Source organism: Pleurodeles waltl, chromosome 10 (genome assembly GCF_031143425.1).
Source record: "Pleurodeles waltl isolate 20211129_DDA chromosome 10, aPleWal1.hap1.20221129, whole genome shotgun sequence".
NCBI lineage: Eukaryota > Metazoa > Chordata > Amphibia > Caudata > Salamandridae > Pleurodeles > Pleurodeles waltl.
This window is the reverse complement of record NC_090449.1, coordinates 821,596,862-821,618,467: the sequence shown is the minus strand read 5'-3', so window position 1 is coordinate 821,618,467 and position 21,606 is coordinate 821,596,862. Positions and strand designations below refer to the sequence as shown.

Sequence of the window (21,606 nt, the reverse complement as noted above, 5' to 3'; positions counted from 1 at the left end):
AAAGATTTTAATGGGTGATAATCATGATGCAACTCAATTTGGTGGTACTCTGACGACAGGTCTAAAGTGGAAAACACCTTCTTCCCTTTGATGATAGTTAGCATCTCCCCTCTATTTGGGATGGGTTGTCTAGCTACCAAAATGTGCACATTTAAGTCCTCCAAGTCCATACTCGGTTTCAGATCACCATTTCCTTTATTTGCAATTAGTACCAGAGCCACCACTCTGATGCCTCTTGTTCTTCAATTAAGCCCTCACTACACAGTCTCTGCAGTTCTTGGCAAAGTGGCTCCCTCAGGATAAGTGGGACATTACATGGCTTATGTTCTTAGGGAGTTATGCCTTCCCTCAAAACAGTTTTATGTATGAACCCTCTGAGACTTCCCAAACGGCGTCAAATACTGCAGGATACTTGTCTACACATGGCACACTCTCACCCACCATACACACACGTGATCTTGCCCCCAAAACATGACCTGGGTGTTTGGGGTCCCACTTGATGCACAAATCCCTTTGTTGGGGCCATTATAGCAGACACTAACCATCCTTAGCAAAATACACTTTAGATGATGCAACAACCTACTGAAACACTAATTGAGCTTCAACAAAACCCAACAGTTCAATCGGTTTATTGCTGTATGCCACCAACCTTACATCAGGCATTCTGAGCTCTTGATTAGGGAATTAACTTTAATATTCCTCACCAATGAGGGTGTATGTGACTCCAGAATCTCCCATTACATTAAAAAAGGAGTGTCTTCAACAATCTTTCCGATTTGTTGTACTTGTAGGTTCACATCTTGGCACTCATTTTCACTCTCCCCTACATCCACCACACTCACAGAAGCTTTTGTTTTTTTCACCTCAAACACCCTTCCCGTGTACACCCACACAAAATACCCGTTGATCTTACACTTCCAGGCTATGACTTGTCAGTTGCTACATGACCTAGTAAACCACACTTATAACACATCATCACTTTTCTGTCCCCTGCCTCATAGTTCCAATGTCATCTTCTCCTTTAGACTTCCATATGTTCCTTTGGACCACCTCTAGTTTGTCTCTGGACGACAACTCTTTTAAACCTTCATCCGTAATCTCAGCTCTTTTCATCAAAGCAATGGCTATTTTAAGTGGTAAACCTTCGTATTTAACTGTTTCTCTTGTACTTTCCTACTGTTGACTTTTGGTATCAGCTGATCTCTCAACATTTCCTCCAAAAAGCCTTTGTAGTTGCACGTAGCAGTGAGTGACCTCAGACTGGCCTTGTAACTTACAACCAGTTCACCTGGAAATTAACTTCTCTTTAAAATGTAAATCTTTCCACTACTTCATGTTTTTTCTTATTCACATTCAATTTCTGCATTGCTGTCTAATATTCATCACTCTCCTCATCTTCATCTTCTAAAGAAGGCAGGAACTTTAACACTCTCGTTCCCTCTGCCCCCAGACAGTATTTTGCCATAGCTAATTTTCCAGATACTGTGAAATTGTCACCCCCAAAGGCCTAAACATAGGCTTGAAAACCATCCTTCCTGTCTTTCTACAGTACAGTTGGTTCTCCCCTTGAGTTTGCAAGAAAAATGTTAATGCTAAAAACCCCATCCATGCCAAGAGAAAGTAGAACGTGCCCAACTATACAAAAATGACTTCTAAAACAACCAGCAGATTAAACAACTACTAGCAAGGAAGAAAAATAGTTTCAGCTTCACCTACTTCTCCATGAGTGGATTGTCCCGACACCAACAACTGGTTGTGATTTGATGGTAAATAGATCATCATTGTAGTGTCTCTAGATATCTTATATTTAATTATCTTGCTTGTAATTCCAGTCACTTGATAATTTGCATTTTTTTTCTTTTCTTTTTATTGAAGGCTCCGTGCTAGTGTGAGTGGTGTAATGCAAGAGTTTTCTTCTTTCTCGCAATATCACTGTGCATGTCATTGTTAAGCACCAAAAAGAACACTGTCCCTCGCAATCGCAGGCATATAGTGGTGAGGCCTTAGATGTGCTAAGAAACGATCCTTAAGGTCAACACTTCTGTGAAGTGTTGACCTTAAGGATCGTTTCTTATCACTGTGATGCAACTTATCTTTCAAGAATAAATTGAAGGTCCTGTTTGCATGATTTCCAATTTCACAACGAAATTCTTTACTAATACAATATGGACTCTCAACATCTCTAACATCTCTAACATAAACGATTGTGATTCATGAGTGCCCTGACTTTCGACTTATCAATGAAAAGAACACTGCCTTGCGAACTCGGATGCATGCAGGGGTGAGACCTCCAGACGGGCGCTCGATCCCACCACCGTGTGTGAACCGCCTCCCTAAAAAATACCGAAAATCCTGGCGCGCCCATGGGGTAGCAGAGACAGCAGTTACTCCCCGGAATGCATCGACAAATCGTTTCAGGGATTAAGCTTCTAAAGTCACTGCAGGTCTTGAGGAGGCTCTCCTGCCAGTCAGAGAACCATCCTTGTTGCCCGTGAAAAGAAAAGAGGGTCTTCTCCTTAGATTTCAGAGGTATGTTTATTTGCGACTGTCCCCTAGGGAGACTTCCTGCCAACTGTCACCACCACACTGCTGTTCTAGAATCCCTGCACTGCAACCTTCCATAACATAAAAGTTTCAACACCTGCCCAATGCCTCCACTTGGAGCCTCCACCTGTTAGTGGACGGCCTGGGGCTGTCAGCTGTGAGTGGCTTCTTCTGGTTGCTGTTGTTATCTGCAAAGTTTTCCTTGGGTTAGGGGCAGAAGTCTAAACCAAGGGGCAGAATGGGCTACATCACTTTATTGGCCATGGTGGTACTGTCTGCTTACTAGGATGCAACTATGAGCAAAGTAAGTTTAGGAGCGTCACTGATCGGACCCATCGGTGAGCAGAAGGGTCTTCATGGGACATCCCAGTGGTTCAGGAGAATGTTGACAAGGGTATTCAATTGAGTTCTGACAGGGATAAAACTGACAAGTACCACTGCAGAAGAGGCCCGTTGCCAAGGTCTATCACCTAAGCAGGGAAGCTCATAAATTTATTGGTTAGTCTACCCTACCCTAGCTTTTGGCTGGGGGTGTGTCATATTGAACTTGGCCCTCTATGCAGGGTCACTCCAAACCTTTTACCTTCATTACTCCTGTTTTCCGAACACATTTCTGTTGTCTTTAGGACTCTGTGCACTTTACCACTGCTAACCAGTGCTACATTGCTTGTGCTCACTCATTTAAACATAGTAAAATTGGCTTACACCCAATTGGCACATTTAATTTACTTATAAGTCCCTAGTAAATTGTGTACAGTAAGCCAAAGTGGAAATGCTGCAAAGTGAGGTGGTTACCCCTTGAAAACTTTTACCCCATTGATTATGGAGGAGGCACGATTCACCCATACCCACAAGCTGATGCCATCAGAAAACCAATGGATCTGAGGAGGATCAGAAGAGGACTGAATCTGCTGTCTGAGACCTGGCAACATCCCTGAAGGATTGGACCTGCTCTTCCTCTACCTGGGAACACAGAAGAGGACTGTTTTAAGGCTGATCTCCTGTGCAAGCACCATAGACAAATCAAGTTTTAAAAGTGCCCAGCTGAGCAGGTCCCACTAGATCTGCCATGGACCCTGCTGTTGGCTTCTGCTGGAGGTAGTCATGACCCCTACGAGTGTTGTTCCTGAGGTCCTGTGTCAATGAGTACTCCTTCTAACATCCTGAGAATCCTGGTTCTTAGAAACTGTTTACTCTGAAGACCTTCGGAGGACCAGGACCAACGTGCCAAGGCACCATTGCCTCTGGGTTGTAGATGCAGGCTTTCCCACTCAAAGTTTTTCCGCAGCACCAAATCCAAATGAGCAGAACCTCGTGGAGATGGTCTGTGGCCTAGTGGAGCCCTCTTCAGCTACAGCTTGAAGGCGTGTCGCTGTTGAGGAATCCGAGCTCCAAAAAAGTGACTAAATGTGAATGTAGAAAAGTTCACCAGACGAAGGTGCCAAAAGTATCCAGCTGGTTAGGGGCGTCCGTTGGCTGAGAAATTTGAATTTCTCCCACATTGAGCTTTCCCACCCAAAATCAGTGGGTTCACCAGGACCTTCTAAAATGGCTGTTCAACCTCACGGAACCATCCTCAGCCACAGCCTGCTGTCTTGCCTCACTGAAGATATTGGACTCCCATTTCAGAGACTAAGGCCCTCATTTCAACCTCAGTGGTCTCCTTAAGAGACCGCCAAGGTTCCGCCGGGCTGAAGACCGCCAGTGTTCGCGGTCTTCCGCCAACCATATTATGACTGCTGGCAACCCTCCGCCCTTTTTTTTAAAGAGAGCCGCCAGCAGCCATACTGGCTGTCAGTGGTGAAGTGGAGGCTGCTCCACCAGCACCGATACGTCATCAGAACACCGCCCACCGTAATACGACCCAGTACTCGGCGTGGCGGTGTTCTGGTGACGGGGTGCTGGCGGCGGAGCAGCCCCCATGGATCCCGTTCCCTCCCGGTGGATCACCGGAACAGGTAAGGTGATCGTCTGTTAGGGGAGGGGGTGGGAGGGTGTTGTGTGTTGTGTGCGTGCATGGGGGTGTGCCAGTGAGTGTGTAGAGGGATTGTGTGAGTGCGTGTATGCATGCAGGGGGTGTAATGTGTGCGGTGGAAATGTAACTTGTATGTATGTGTGCATGTGTTCATGTATGTGCGCATGTATGTATGTGTGTGAGTAGTGTGAGTGCGCGTGTAGGGGAATGTGGGGGGTATGTGTGGGGGTTTCAATAGGGGTGGGAGGTAGGGAGGGGGAGACCCCAATCATTGCCAGGGAACGAATGAGGAAGGCCCATAGTACTGTGAATATGCATGTAAACAGCAGCTCCAGCGGGGTCCTTAATATGGTTAATACAAAGTGTTTCATAGTATTTGCAACTGGATTCTAGTGTTGCTGACAAAGTCAACCCTCCTAGATTTGACTCCTGATTCATATTTCTTTGCCAACCATTGCTTTGCATCCAGAATTCAGCAGTTTTTTTTTTTTTTTTTTTTACAAATTTGACAGCATGAAACATGATTGCGCCTTAAAATACTCTGATCTTCACCTCTGAGACAGTTTTTAGCAACATAGTAGTGTTCAAGGCATACATTTATTGTGATTTGTTTCCTTTTCAAGTGGTATACAGGAAATGTGTTATGAAACTACAACATTGAAGATGGTATCCAAAGACACTCACAATCTCTTTGTCCAGTGTTTGCTTTATGGTCTTAAGTTAGATGTACACAAATCTTCTTTCCTGCTTCTACCATACTCTGTAACTAGTCAGGGCAGTGTGCCTAGAGAAGATGATTAAACAGAGGAGCACATAACCATGATACTGACATCAAGAAATAATCTTGAACTTTGAACCCTAATCATCTGCCCAAGAATTGCCTTCCTAAACTATTCTTTAAAGTCTTCGTTATCTTTGAGTGTGGCCTCAGGATGTCACCTCTAAAACTTAACAGTACTGTTTTACAAGTTAATGTAGTTGACATAAAACCTCCTTAGGTCAAGACCTTGTTTCATTGGTTCAATTGCATTTTTTAGGAGAAGCAAAATCATGTCTTGATTAATCTTGTGTATTTAATCTGAGTGTGTTGTTGTAGTAATTTACACATTTGTATCATTTTTGGGGAAATCTGGATCTAATTCTCAGATGTACCCTTTATTTTATTTTAAGGTCTCACCTACAAACATCTGTAGGTGCTACTTGCCAAAGATCTATTGTCACAAATACATTAATATGTATATATAATTAATTATATTGGTTCAGCCCCTTCTCTTGCTCTTGATTGCATGATCTTCATGTCTATTTAATTTATCTGCTTTTTAATCATGGCTTTCCTCCCTATTCTTTGTTTGTCCCGTCTGTGGGGCATTTCCTTCTTTTTTCTGTTATGATTACATGATTTGTGTCCTTCCACGGCATGCATTTGGGGAATTACATTTTTCTTTTTCTTTCGGCACTCAATGACAGCTTTTGTGCTTTTTTGATTTCTCCATCATGTACCCCTTGTCTCTGTTGCAGCCCCCTCTGCTTTTCCAGCTCGTTACAGCCTGGAGTTTATTTCAGTTTTTTCTAAAAATTTTTTTACTCCTTCTACCTCCAGGTCCACTGATGTTTTTGTGGCCTCTCTCCTCACTCCTACCCCACCAATCCATCTTTGTTTTCTGGACACTCCTGTTGCGGTGTCTGTGTTCTTTAAAAATAAACAAAAAAAATACCCTTTTTCAGAACACGCTTTTGCATGCATTATGTTTTTTTCTATTGCCTTGCTACAAGATTTGCATCTACCATTTTGGAATGGTAAATAATACAAAATGGTCACATGTTATGATGTATACGTGCACATGCATAGTGATGTATGTGCATGTACGCATTGCTTGTTTTATTTGGCAGAGCATTGGTAAAACCAGGAGGTCTGCATTGACACTCAAAATGTGTGATTATTGGGGTAATGTATAGGAGACTACTGTAGGCCTAATTCTTTCATGTTTGTTTTCTTAATTCTATTGCTTACTCCCTTCTCTGATTCTAAATGTGACCTTTAACATGAAATATTCACAAACCCCAGCAGTATGGTTGATTACCAATTTCCCATGTTGTGTTCTGTTACAAGGATTTGTATAGTGCTTATCACTCGGGGTATCCAGGCGCTGGAATAGATAAGTAGGCTGATATCGCTCCTAGTTGAATACCCTGGTCTTCAGGTTCTTCTGCAACTCAGTTAGGAATGAGGAGATCCTGTAGGGGTGTGGAAGGTCATTACAGGATTTGGCGGAGATGTAGAAGGAGCATCCTCCTGAAATACTCCTGCGTAGCTGTTTTCCATCCCAAATGATTGTCAGTAGGATAGCCCTATTTTCTTTAAAAAACACCATGTTCAAAGGAAAGAGGATGTTAAAACACAAATATAGGATCTAGCAGGGATGTGGAATTCCTATCGTCCGACGCCAGGGCCATTTTGTTTGGGGTTAAGGGCAACAAGTTTACATGTTTATTTTGTCCTTAGGACAAGTAGGCCCAGCCCCCTGCAGCACAAACCCTTTGGCTGCCAGTTTACATAGAAGGGAACTGTCTGCAGTTGAGGTAATATGTGTGTCCAAATGTTAATGCTGTTCAAACTTGTATTTATGGTTCATTAATGAAAAACCTTCATTATTAGGGTAAGCGCTATAAATAAATGTTTTATGGGCACACTGCACTACTGACAGTGGTTCCAGTAAAAAAAAAAAAAAAAGTGTACATACATGTTTGAAAAGTTCAACAATACGAGGCCAAGTATAATGCTCCCAGAGTGCTCTCTGTTTAGATGCAAGTGTTTCAAGAAGCTTGTAAGCAATAGTGATGATCCTTGGCTTTCAAAATGAAATGTTCAGAAAAAAATGCAAGTAGGAAAAAAGTTTTGCTCTATGAAATTTTAGGTGCTATTTCTTTGAAGCATCCTTTAGTGAAATGTGTTGATGCATGCTAGTATTTCCCAAAAATATTTCTAATGGAAAATCAGTGTAACCATCTTCAACAAGATTATGGGAAGCATGAAAATAAACAAGCATTGGCAAAGCCAACCGATCCAACATTTTATGTGAGTCTTTTAGTTTTGTCAATGCGTGACTTGTTTTGGCAAGGCATTTGTAGCCATTTATTGTGGGAGCTGCCAGGCCCTCATCATTGCAACAAACATTGTCAAAAAGCAAAAAAAAATGTTTTGGTCTCAAAAAGCACATATTGCCACCAGCGGCATAACAAAGTCCCCGCAGCCCCCCTCCAGGGGGCACACACAGCAGCTGCACTGAGGGAGTCTGGAGGGAGGGGGGCTCCATGTTCTTTTCAGAGGGGCCACCTCCAGATTTGTTACGCCACTGATTGCCACAGTAGTTCCTAGCACTGAACAAAACTACTTTGTATGCCAATATGCTCCTTGCGGAAGAGCAGAATGCGATCATTCACAGTAAAACCAACCGACAGACAGAGAGAGAAATAGAAGTGAGAGAAAAACAAAATGTCTTTGTTAACGCCAGACCTAATTAGGGACCCAATTCTTAAAGAAAGTCACAAACGTGCACCCATGGTATATTTCTTTGAATTCATGACTTTCTTGAATTCACAAAAACATCAGGAAACCATACTCCTACAAAATATTTGTAAACTGTATTTTAGCATGAGCAAATATGCATGGGTAGATTTGCCCATGTGAAAATATACTGAGCATTTACAATTTCGCTTTCCCTCAAACCATTTTTTTCCTCAACCCTGAAAGAATTTCTACCACTGCCAGGAGTAAATTTCCAACCTTTCTCATTATGGGAAAAGATTAGAGAAGCGCTGGTAAAAATCCTTGTGCAGACTCAATGGCGTTCCAGCCCTGGAAGTATCGCTTACTGCTTCCTCCAGCCCCAGAATGTAGATCTGCGGAAAGATGGCAAAATAATGAAATTGCTAGAGTAGGGACTGAAATTGCATTTATTCAAGCCCTACTATAGTAGTAGCCCTGGCATAACCAGAAAGGTGATTATCAGATCTCTTCCATAATGAGATTGCTGCCATAATTTGTCACCAAAGGGACAAGTAGATTTTTTTACAGGGCAAGTAGATTTAAAAAGCAACCTGTCCCATGGCCAAGTAGATTTTAATAAATTCCACAGCACCGATCTAGGAAGAATATTGTGCTATTAAGAGTGTCAGATATATCTCCATCTTCTCCATTCACGTTCACAAATCTGGTTCTAACACCAACATTCTATTCTTGCCCATCTTCCACAAAATAATGCAAAACTTTGTAAACATAAGCAGATAAAAGAGCACCCTCAGATGCTAATTGCCAATGAATGCCATGACGCTAATAGTAGTGTTAAAGCTTAGTTAATATTCTTCTGTCACACCACCACTCTTTTGTCCAATTTGTTTACAAAAGAATTGAATGTCGCATGTGATTCTAATATTCGCTGTGGCTATAAGCTATTTCTTTGTCTCCCCCCACTTACTCATTAGAGCCAATCTTTTAGTTTCTATCTTTAATACATTCAAGGTGAGTCAGTCAGAAAAGTTCTTTAGTCGGGAAAAAAACCTATGAAAGCACAGATATACATTTCTCTTTAAAAACAATCTGGACATTAAAATCAACATAATTCATGTTTACTCCTTACATATCACATTTATCATAAAATAAGAAAGAGAACCTGGAGAACTAAAATGTGTAAAACACATAAAGTGCAGTCAATAAAAAAATAAAAAAAGTGTAACATAAAATTTCTCATATTTATAACTATACACGCTTAGTAGCACGACCTAATCTGTCTATTTCCCTACTAGTCTTTGCTGTTTAACTGCAACAGAAATAAATCTTTAGATCATAGAACAGACCGCATCAGTTTGGAGCACCTGAATTCAAATATAATCCAATGCCGCCTGGGTTTTCTAATATTAAGATTCCTCAGCAAGGGTTTTAAAATACATACTCGTGGGTCCTTGTAAAGTGTACAGAAAAAAGCAAATGCAGCTGGGACTGGGATGTTACAGAATCACATTGACATGGTATCAATTCTCTGTTGGTAAAAACTTCTGAAGGATAGGATACCAGATGGTGGGCCATACCTAGTCTGAGTCTGGTCAAGCAGACCCTCTGGTGACGTGACTAAATATTGTTCAATATGGGATGTTGTGCACAGCGGAAGTTACACCTCCACTGATGTCTTCCTCGGTTCTGTTTCTATCTTTTCCTAGCTACGAATTTCATTATTTCACTTTCACTGAAGATTTAGAGGCTCGTTTTATGTTCTCTGGGTACCGTACAAATCAATTCTACCAAAAACCTATGTTCGTCTTTGACGTGCATCAACCATTTGATATTCTGAACTCTTGACATTTTCAGATAGTTAGTGATTTCTGTTTGTGTGAGGGCAGCTCCGGGTCTAGGCCAGACTGAAAGCCATAACATAGTTGGGGCAAACCTTGTAATGTCTCCCAAATATAAGAGCCCTAATTCCTCATGGATTATTAGAACTGGGACGCTATTAGGATGTCACAGCAGCCTGAATAGAGATCTGTTTTCCATAACCTGAAGTTGCGAATAATCGGTGTGCTCCCATACACCTGCATGATGGGTGGCAGTTGATATAGTTCTAGCTTTGTACATTTTGATGGCAGCAGCAAGTGGCATGGACCCAATTTTAGTGGCAAATTTGAACAGTGAGACTACAGTCTGGTCAAATTGCATTGACCGCACATTTATTAGATGCTTCCAAGATCTCCCATTGCTAAAGGAGACCCCCAAATAAGTGAAAGTTTGTACACATAGAAGTATAGTACCATCTATATGAAAAGGAGTAATCTTGCTTAAAGGACGGACTCATACCATGGTGCTTGATTGTGCCTTGATAACTGACAGACCAAGATCAGACATGAAGTCACAGATCTATCTAATAGCCCCTGGAGTGCCCTTCCTGTTCTTACCATGAGGACACAGTTATCAGTATACAGTAGAACGGGTAGACCTGCAAGGCCATTATTTAAGACATGGACTAGAACCCTCAACAGTTTTCCCAATATTTTCTAACACTTCTCCGGTGTCTTGACTGTCTATTCTCTTCACCACCTCCCCCATCTATCACACTTGCTTTATGGTTAGACATCTTCCTCCTTCCTTCAATACCCTTCCCAACTCCACACTCCTTTCACTTCTGGACCTCCCTCCCACTGCTAGTCAGGTTGAACACAAGGGCAGACTACCCTACCAAGGGGCCACTTCCTCTCTATCACTGTCAGATTCACCAAATACATTCTTCATTCCCACCTAATCCTGAGGTTACCTGTTCTCTGCGAGCCACTCAACTGAATTCCAGCCGTTCCAGTTGGGTGATGACGTTCCCCAATCCCAGTGAGGACTAACATGACCACGATGAAGAGTACATTGCCCTCTCTCTCACTAGTCCTCAAGGAGAAGGGGGTTTTGGGAAGAGAAAAAGAGAAAATACCAGCTTCTGCTTCGTGGACAGCAGAATCGGACTGTTGGAACCTGGACTGCGTGTCTTGTTGGGCTTCAGGACTTCTGATTTCTCAAAATACTGAGTTCTTTGCATTTAGGATTCTGGGCTGCAAAAGACTTACTTGCATAAACTATTACGGAATTATACATTGCATAATGTCAGTTATTGTCGACACATAGGCCCTCATTACAACCCTGGCAGTAAATGCCGCCTACCGCTGTGCTGACGGCCGCTAACATACCGTGACCGCAGTGGTAATCCGCCACAGGTATTATCACCCACACAGAAAATACCGCCACAATACAGACACCCACACAAGTCCGCCACACCAAAGGTCAGTGATAAACTGGCGATAGCAAAACCCACACCGTTACGGCAACAGGAATACGCCCACAGTATCACGACCCACGAATCAACGCAGCAGTCTTTCAACCACGGTAAACCATTGGCGGTACACACCGCCGCACTCAAAATACACACGCATTTACAAAACACCAACACATTGGACAATTCAAAATACACACACCTGACACACATACACACACCACACCCACACACTCACACCACTATAAAACACCCACCCACATTACCCACAACCCCTTACAACCAAAAAAAGAGACCAAGCACAGAGAGACAAGCAAAGAGCACACAATCACTCAGAGGCACAGAACACCATCACTCCTACACCATCCACGCACATGACATTATACATCCCAACACATCACCCCACACATCACCTCACACATATCACTCACACCACATCATGTCACCTCAAAGACACCCATGTTTCCTGAGGAGGAGCTAAGGGTCATGGTGGAGGAAATCATCCGGGTAGAGCCACAGCTGTTCGGATCACAGGTGCAGCAGACGTCCATTGCAAGGAAGATGGAGATATGGCAGATAGTCGTGGACATGGTCAACGCCGTGGAACAGCACCCAAGAACCAGGGATGACAACAGGAAGAGGTGGAACGACCTACGGGGGAAGGTGCGTTCAGTGGTATCAAGACACCAGATAGTAGTACAGAGGACTGGCGGTGGACCCCAACCTACTCCCCCACAAATAACAACTTGGGAGGAGCAAGTCTTGGCGATCATGCATCTTGAGGGCCTCACAGGAGTAGAAGGAGGACTGGACTCTGGTAAGACAAATCTTTACTACTTTATCCCCCCCACCCTATCTTCATGCTATCACATACCCCCACCCGTACCCTCACTCCCATCACTCCATCACCTCACATCGACCCCACCATCACAACCCACACATCCCATTACCAAGCCCTGCATGCAACACCAATGAATGGACCCCCATCACAGACCTGCATGGACACCCATCACCACAGAATGCCCGGTAGAAAGACTCACCCAGCCCACACAATCAGCAATCAAACAAGGCCAAGGCGACAGGGAAAGCACAATTCTATAAGGGAAACACACCCATTGCACAAGATGGCATACACAGATACAATAACAATGCATTTGCATCCCAACAGGACCCCTACCCAATGTCACCGGACAGGAGGTGCCAGCTACATCCAGTCCCCCCCCCCCAGAAGAGGCCCACAGTGATGACAGCAGCTCAGCACGCCTGGATCACGATGTAGCTGCGCATATGTTTCAGCAGGGCAGACACCACCCTGCTCAACACGTTTGCAAACATTGGCTGAGACATCCCTGATGCCATGGCCCCTGTAGTTTGGAAGGAGCCACTTGCCAGGAAATGGAGCACTGACAGGAGCTGCACTAGAGGGGGGATACCTGTAGGCTGGCAGAAAGCTGACATCAGGTCTGGCTCCAATTGGCACACAGTTCTTGGATTGTGGCACAATCAAGTCTTTATGTGATTATAATGTGTCTGTCCTCCATTGTCGACAGGTCCACCAGGGTTCTGTACACTGGAGGATACCGCCATCTCATCATCTGCCTCAGTGGGTGTAACCTATGGAGGAGAACGGTGAGCAGGTCATTTACCACATAGATAGTACAACTGTGTCTGAATTAATGTTACAGAAGCAGTGTGTGAAATCGAGAGTCAGTATGTGTGCCAATATGTGCTGTGACACAGTTAGGTGCCATGCCATGTGCCCCCCTGAAATGGCGGCCTCCTGACCTGTGAGGAGGGACAAGGGGAAATGAGGTAACTGCACTGGCGTTGTGCAGCGTCTTGGTAGGCGGTCGAAGACCGCTACGCAACTCCGCATTGGTTATCATTGGGCCCTATGGGTTCCAGGAGCCAATGGCGATGTCCGCCTGCGGTGACGGTACGCACTGCCATGGATGTCACTGCCATTTTCTACCCATTCACTCACTTGATACCTGACCATCAACAGGAGAGGACCTACACTGCAAGTGCTGCTGTGACCTGAATCTGGAAGCGACAATGGCTCATGTGTCTGGGGAAAGGGCCCCCACCTTCACTGCAGAGTAGTTGGAGAAACTGGTGGATGGGATCCTCCCCTAGTACACGGTACTCTACGGACCTCCAGACAAACATGTGAGTACACTGTGAGTATGTTGCGTGGGCAATGCCTGTTTGGAGTGGTGTGGATGTAAGCCACATGTTGGGGGGTGCTAAGGCGTCCTCGCCTGACTGCTGCATGAGAGGTGGTCACTGTATGTGCGTCAGGGCATGGGTGGGAACTGGTAGCCAATGAGTATGATGGTCCGGACAGGTGAGTAATTACATTTTCCGCTGTCTTTACCCTCTAGGTCAGTGCCCACCAGAAAAAGGGTATTTGGTGTGCCATCGCAAGGAGGTGCGGACCCTGAGGGTCTATCACAGGCGGAGCACACACTGCCGCAAGAGATGGAAGGACCTGCGCCGCTGGACCAAGAAGACGGCGGAGGCCCAGCTGGGGCTGGCCTCCCAACATGGAAGGGGTGCCCGTCACACCATGACCCCCCTGATGTTCCGCATCCTGGCAGTGGCCTATCCGGAGTTGGATGGGCGCTTGAGGGCATCACAGGAGCCCCAAGGGGGTGAGTACAGTTTCAGAAAGCTGACTTTGCGCGCTTTAGGAACTAGATGGCTGGGGGATGTGGGCTGTGGGCTGTGGGTGCCCCTAGGCCAGGGCAATCATGCCAGGGTAGGACCCTTGTTTGCATGCTCTGAAGCACCCCTTCCCCAATGGTACAAGAGGCCAACTACTGGTGTGCAGGCTCCTGTGGATGTCAGGTGTGCAGGTGCTGGCATTAGGCATTGTACCCCATGGGCTGGTGACTACCTTAGTGAGTGGTTGGGCATGGCCTAGTGCATAGGGCAGCTCAGTGTGTGTTGTGTACACCAACGGTAGTGGTGTTGCTGCATTGACCATGTGTGTCCTCTGTCTATCCCCCCCTTCTTGTTTTGTCACCCTGTCATTGTGTGCATTAGCATCATCTGGCGGAGGAGCAGAGGCACCAGCGACGGAGGGAGCTGCATCCCACATGGCCCATGAGGGTGAATCCACGGAGGGTGAAGCCACCAATGGGATGGAGAGCGGGGGAAGCTCCGCGACGGGGACTGGAGGGGAGACCAGTGACAGCGACTCCTCCTCTGATGGAAGCTCCCTGGCGGTGGTAGACACCTCTGTGCCCACCCAACAAGAGGAACAGCCACCACCCCCCCTACCAGCACCGTCCTCCCAGCAGCCCCTCAGCTTGTTTCTCCATCACCAGCACGCCCATCACAACACACCCCTCACAAGCAATCACCATCCCCTCAACCATTCACACGTCCCCTGTGTCCTCTCCCAGTGTGTCTGTGAGCACCCTCTTCCCAAAGTACACTAACGCAGGCACACACCCACTCAACAGCCATCCACCTCACAACAGCCTCCAGCCCATGCACCTTCAGCCAAACTCAGCAGACGTACACCTCCTACAACCACTACCTCTTCCTCCACTCCCACACCCCCTCCATCTTCCCGTCCCAGTGTGTCAAAAAAACTTTTCCTAGCTAACGTTGACCTCTTCCCTACACCCACCACCCCGTCAGGCCAGCACCTCAGCCACCAAATCGGCGTCCGCTGTGGTCCCTGAAAGTCCGGGAGGATCGAAGGGGGCACCCGTTGGGGCTGCCAGTGTGCCACCTACAGATGGTAAGGACCACCCGATTCCGCCACCTGCCAAGGTTAAGAAGGGGCCGGCATGCAGCAGGGAAAAGTCGCACCACCCACCCAGCAAGGCCTCATCCAAACACAAAGAGGACAGTGCTAAGGTCCCAGCAACGACTACCAAGGGGTAGGGACACAAAACAAGGGCAAGTCACCTCAGGGCACGAAGCCTCCTGGTGATGGGCTGGTGACTCCCATTTCCCCAGACAGGCCAGCAACCTGTACCACAGTCAGCACTGCCGCACTGACCGCCACCTGCACTGCCACATGCCCTGCCATCTGCACCACCCCCTGCACTGCCGCTGCCACAGCGTCAGTCACCAGCATCCTCCACAGTAATCAGCCGTCCAAGGCTGTAGGAGACGGTCTGGTGTCTCCCTCCACTACTACAGACACCTGCACCACCGGCAGCACCGGCAGCATCTCTGCTGCAGCCACTGCTGCAGCCACCGCCACCTACACCGCCATCTGCACCGCCATGTGTCCAGCCGGTGCCACTACATCGGACATCAGCAGCATCCCCAGTGGGCAGCCGTCCAAGGCTGCAGGTGATGTCCTGGACCCTGCACACATGACATGAGGCACCACCACCAGCACTGGTACTACCAGCAGTTTGCAGCCTAAGTCGCCACAGGATGGAGTATCATGCTACCTGTTCCCTGCAAATCTCGTAGCTCAGACAACCAGGTGAAGGAATGGGAACTTCCACACCCCAGGTGCAGCATCACTGGCCACAATGCCCCTCCAGAACCAGTGGAGAGATGCATCCACTCCCCCCCCCCCCCCCTTGGCAGGATGAAGCACACTGGACACAATGCCCCCTCCAGAACCAGTGGAGAGATGCATCCACTCTCCCAATCCTTGGCAGGATGAAGCCCACTGGGTGCAATGCCCTCTCCAGAACCAGTGGAAGAAAACATCCACTAGAGAGACTGTGGCTTTGCACTCCCCAGGACCAAGCAGTGGGCAAACCACCCACTAGAGAGACTGTGGCTTTGCACTCCCCAGGACCAAGCAGTGGGCATGGAGCCCCCTCGAGGAGCAGTGGCGTAGTACCATCTTCCCCTTCCCCCTGAGGTGCCTGTGTTTTTTCGACCTGATGCCCCTGCAGTGTTTTCTCCGTTTTGAGGCAGGTGTCATGTGTGGGCTTCACCCATGATTTTTGGGACCACTGGTCCACGGACATTTACAAGGGACAGTGTATGCCCTTCTGTACATAATGTAAATATTTGTACATACTGATTTATTTTTATTCGATTGCTATTTCTGAATGTTCCAAAATATCACTGGTTAAACTCATTCCCTTTTGTCCTTGCATTCTTCCAGGGGGTGACGGGGTGTATCTGTCATGTTGTTGGATGAGTTAGTGTGTATGGTGTTGTGGGTGAGGGTGGGGGGTGGGGGTGTTGCGTGCCGCATGTGTGTGTAGCTCTCTTTTACCTCTCCCCTGTGTGCTAGGTGCAGTACTCACCGTCGTCGTCGCCTCCTTCTTTCTATTTCCTGGTGTATTAGTAGATACACCAACATGGGGAGGACCTGCAGTTCGAGCTCCATGGCGTCCTGGTTCTTCGTGGAGTATCGGATGGTGAGAGGTTCCCCTTCAGTGTACTGTTTATACCGTGCTTTTGATGTCGTTGGTACCGCCCCGGAAAAGCTGGAGGATTGGCCTCTCATAATAGGGTGGGCGGTACATTGTCTTCCACCTGTCTGTTGGCGGTGACCACGTCGGTGTTTGTTGCTGCCTCCCTCGCGGTCGTAGTGTTAAAAGTAGCTGTCTATGTTGGCGGTTTCCGCCGTGGTCGTAATCCCATTTTTTTTACCGCCGGCGTATTGGCGGTGTTACCGCCGCTTTAACACCGACCGCCAGGGTTGTAATGAGGGCCATAGTGCTTTCTTTACATGTGTTTCTATAAGGCTGAACAAGTCTCTTCCTCTTTTTACAATATTTTCTAAGAGTCTCTGAAGCAATGTCCAAACTCATAAACAATCAACTTGACTAAAGGACTTCTTTGTGTTCTAGTGTAATCTCTTGCCAATAATAGTTTTGATAAACTTGCTCTATTTCCGATCTCCTAATTCTCAGGGGAGCGCTTCTTACAGAAAATACGTCCTTCCTTAATTTCTAGAGGTTTCTTGGACTTCCACCCAAACGATAAATCACGCAATTCTTGTTGCCGTAAATTATTTAAAAGACAGAGCTCTGTTTTTGTTTTACTGATTTTAGTGCAGCGCGCATTAAGCGATTACTCTTTCTTTATCTTGAAGTGAAGTTACTTGCTTGAAAACTTCAGAAGAACCCAAACTGATTTTTTTCACCTTTCTTATTTTCCCTCTTTTACAGAAAGTATGGGATGGTCAGCAGCAGACGGAAGAGGAGAGCCAGGACTCCACAGGAAGCCGACGGGCGGGTGAGGATCACCAGAACTTGGCTGGCAGCTGTCCGGAGGACGAGAAATGCTGGAACTTGACTGGACGCTGATCGGAGAACGAGGAACACTGAATCCCAACTGGAAGCAGACTGGAGGACAAGGGACTTGACTTGTACTGGAACCTGGCTGGAGGCAGAAACTTGACTTGAATGGAGACAGGTGAGCTGAGCAATAGGTACGAAGCCAAGCACGCCCTCAGACTCACAAGAATCCTTAAACAATCAAATGTGCACATGTGACTTTTGGTAGTTGATTGCTTGTTAAGGAAATGAGCAATTATCCTTCTGTTTGTGGCACATGTTCAATACCAATCACATTGTGAAGAGGACATGTTTTGGCAGTTACAGATGGCACACGTTTAGCAGGTGGGATACAATGTGCTTAATCAAGAAGCGTTGTTATAATAAATGAGACATTTAACAAGCATTGGGTATTGCAAAGTTGATATTCAAGGATGTAATTAATATACCCAAATATGTCTGCTAGCAAAAGCAGCTTACTGTAATCGAGCTCCTGGATGTGCAACTGTACCAACAACATTACCACACCTCTCATTATCCCGCTTTCCCATTCCCTCCCCTTACCTCGTGGTTTCTGGCTTCAGCTTTCTTTCTGTACGTTAAGGCATTTCCTCCTACCACTTTTTCCCAATCCTTAAACTCTCCTTATGATGTCTGACAGCTTTATGGTTCTGGCAGCCAAATCCCATTGTACATCCACTTCTCGCAAATTTCAACCATGCCCCTCGGGAGAATCAGCACAAGCATAGTTATTCCAAACATTTCACACAATACTGAGTGATTATACCCCAATTGGCCTCAGCACCACTACTGTAATCTCCTGACAACCTTAAGAAGAGTATAGTTATCCCTTTAAATCAGATAAAAGGGAGAGCAACTGGATATTCTTTGCTATCCCCGAACCGCAGCATCATGTCTACCTGGTTTTTCGATTCTAAAGTCGGCAGCTCTGGCTGTAACGCCACATCCTCTTTCCCTTCTCTTTCCTGCCTGGGTAGCAAAATTCCACCACATAAACTTCATTACTCAGTGGCATGAGTAGCATTAGGGCACCACAGCTGTAAATATAATAATCTATGTTTCAAATTCTAGAAAGAGTTAGACTTACTTAAGTGACAATATTTAAGCACACTTGGAGTGACCAGGTGTTTGCATTTCACCAGAACATCCCATGCCCATCCCCGGTACGGTCCTTTACAAGTCATGACCAGCTGCCTTGATGGGACTGGTTACATCAATGGCCACATCTCCCAGAATGCAGTGGATGTTTAGACGTAAGCCATTGGATTGGAACAACAGAGTCACGGCATTTAAATACTGTTTATGTCAGAACAGGGGAGGTGCTTTCACTGTCTGACAGCATTGATATACCAGGAATAGCAGAGGTTTCATTCCAAAATCTGGCCCACTTTGCTTCCTTTTTACTTGGGCAAATCATTCTGCCCATACTATTCTCAACTTTGCTTCCTTCCACTTTTGTCTAAATCCCTTACCACCCACCCACCCCAGGAATCTGGCAATAATGACTTTGTCTTTCCCCTTTATGACTGTCTTTCTCCACATCTTTCTTCCATGGGGTGTTCGTTGTCACCCTCTGCCTCAAATTCACATCTCCTATTTAATCCTGCTGCTGTTCCTCTTTTAGTCACATGCACCCTTTTATCCTTTGCTCTTCCTTCCCTCCCCTTCTCCACACTTCTTCCTTCCCAACTCCCTCACGCCCCCCTCCTTTCAATACCACAAATTGCCATATCAGGCCGGGCAAGTCTCATTTACCAAGATAATTTTCGGGTTACAGTTGGCTATTGGGTTTTCACCTTTGAAAAGTAGGGGTCAAGCAGGAAGTGCGAATATTTCCGACATAAAATTCAGATCAATGGGCTGCTCCCAGGATTTAGTAATATTACATGATTTGTTTTGAAGTTTATTTTGGGTCAACAAATAATTCCACACTGACCTGGAGACTATGATTATTTTGAGCGAATGGTTGGAAGTTGTTTGTTTCTAGTGGGAAACTTAGAGTGGTTTTGTCACCAAGGACGCCATACTTCCCAACCCAGTTGTGTAGATTTACAATCCAGTGCATTTTGAGAATATAGTCCAAAGGAATTTCCTTTAATGCAATTGACCTAAAAAATAGGAAAAGATAATTTATAAAAGAACATAACTGCGAAGTTTTCAGATTCTTATTTGACATGAAGTTCTCCTGAAGTGTTAGCCCTTCCTCTTGGAGTCAGAGTATGGTATCAGCAGTCCATTGTCGTAAATCTGCCCCTGAAGGGCATCTGCCACCATCATCACTCACACAGTGAAATCCTGTGATTGGTTCTGCTCCTTGCAGGTCTTAGATCCTACATCACATTGGTACCATAGTGAACACTACTGAATGCTGCTCTATATTCCCACTTTGGGAGCTATCAGTGTGAAAACACAAACATACCTAGTAGAAATAATGAAGGCGTAGGCTCACATGCTCCATAAATGTTAAGGGCACTTTGTACTAGACCTTCTATAGCAATCTTACATTGATTCATTTCTGGTTCAAGTGATTGTTCCTGTACACATTTATCCATCACACTTTGATACAATGGCTGCGACATTGCATTTTTAAAACTTTATGCTTACTTTCAACCCTGCTTTACAACATGGCTTGCCAAATAATAACAAGTTAAATAGTAGCGCTATTTAGCTTTGTCCTTGTTTTATTTGCCATATTCTACAGCTGCGTAGCTGAAAGGAAAAAAAGCGCTACAAAGCGACCCACACTTTTTTACTATTAGCCACGCTGCATAGCAGATGGCTGCTGTACAACATAGCTTAAAAACAAAGACAAGGCCTATGGATCTCTTTGGATGGATCTCAAGCTTTGCCAGTGCTTGTTATAAGTTGGAAAGGTATTAAACAAAGGCACAAAGGTTTGTCAAAAAAGAAATGGAAACTAATTGAATCTGAAATGTACAAGCAGCATGAGAATATATAATATACATTTCTTAGACATTAGAAAAACATAAAGATAGCAACTCGACGAAGCTCTACACCAAATGCCCATATCCTCAACGGGGACAGCAGCCGCCCTAAGGGATTAAAATTGAATATTCCTTATTGAGGGACTGCTAGCAGTAAACGAAACTGAAGCACAGAAGCTGACTTCCTTAGTGAACAAGAAGGTGTGCTTCAGGTGAGTACAGGGCCGCAGTTACTCGTGGTGGGCTATAAATAAGGCAGTAGAAAAAGTGAAAATAAAAAACAGAGAGAGCCTGTTATGCAATGAAAGAAAACGAAAATATCAAGACTTCATGTTTATAACTACATTAACAAGGGAGCAAGTACAAGTGAGCCACATTATGTCCGTTGTGAGGGCGAAGAGAGAGACAAAAGGAAAAAGAAGTTCGCTTGCGGTCAAAGTTTTAGTCAAAAGTGCAATTATCCATCGATGGGTCGATGGCCAAGCAGGTAACAAAACTGCCCTAAAGAGGGACAAACGTAAATCAAGTACCAACAAAAACAAAGGATTTTTGAAAGGCAAGCCCATGAATGAGTGATAGCGATGGGCGTGCCGTGAGCGTGGTTAAAGGCCCAGAAACATGGCAACACGTCGGAAAAGCAGCGCTTATGCGCTGCTATGCACAAAAAAAAGGAATTTGAGATCCCAGGTCATCAGAAAATAAAAAGCTTAAAGAAATTCGTTGCATGTAATTCTGACTTAGTGGCATATATACTCATATGTCCCTGAAATAGAAAGTTTGTAGGAAGTACGATATACCCGGGTAAGAAATGCATATTGAAATACACGTGTGCTATAAAAGTCCATTACAAACACTATCCTACCGCCAGACATTTCATTGAAGTACATACAAATGAACGGAAGAGGTTGACGTTTTACGGCATTGATAGGTTTGTGCAGCAAGAGTGAGGAGGAGACAGAGAATTGATGTTAAGAAGAATGGTGTCTCGCTACATTTTTTAAAATAGATCCCCACAAGCCTAAATATAGACTAAAAAATGAAAGTGCATTTATTTTTCGTTGGCTCCCAGCCTTATGTGTTTTTTTAACAAAGTTTCAGTCTGT

The 21,606-nt window shown here is 45.3% G+C and overlaps 1 long non-coding RNA gene across 4 annotated transcripts in view; it reads left to right on the top strand.

Moving 5' to 3' along the window:
- Positions 1–21,606, top strand: part of LOC138261917 (uncharacterized) — a 192,671-nt gene that overhangs the window by 59,220 nt on the left and 111,845 nt on the right. The window contains exon 2 of one of the 4 annotated variants that reach the window (XR_011199176.1): positions 17,430–17,676. The exons of the other annotated variants lie outside the window; for them this stretch is intronic. This is a non-coding gene — a long non-coding RNA (uncharacterized lncRNA). The remainder of the gene's footprint in view (positions 1–17,429; positions 17,677–21,606) is intronic. 4 annotated transcript variants of the gene reach the window in all.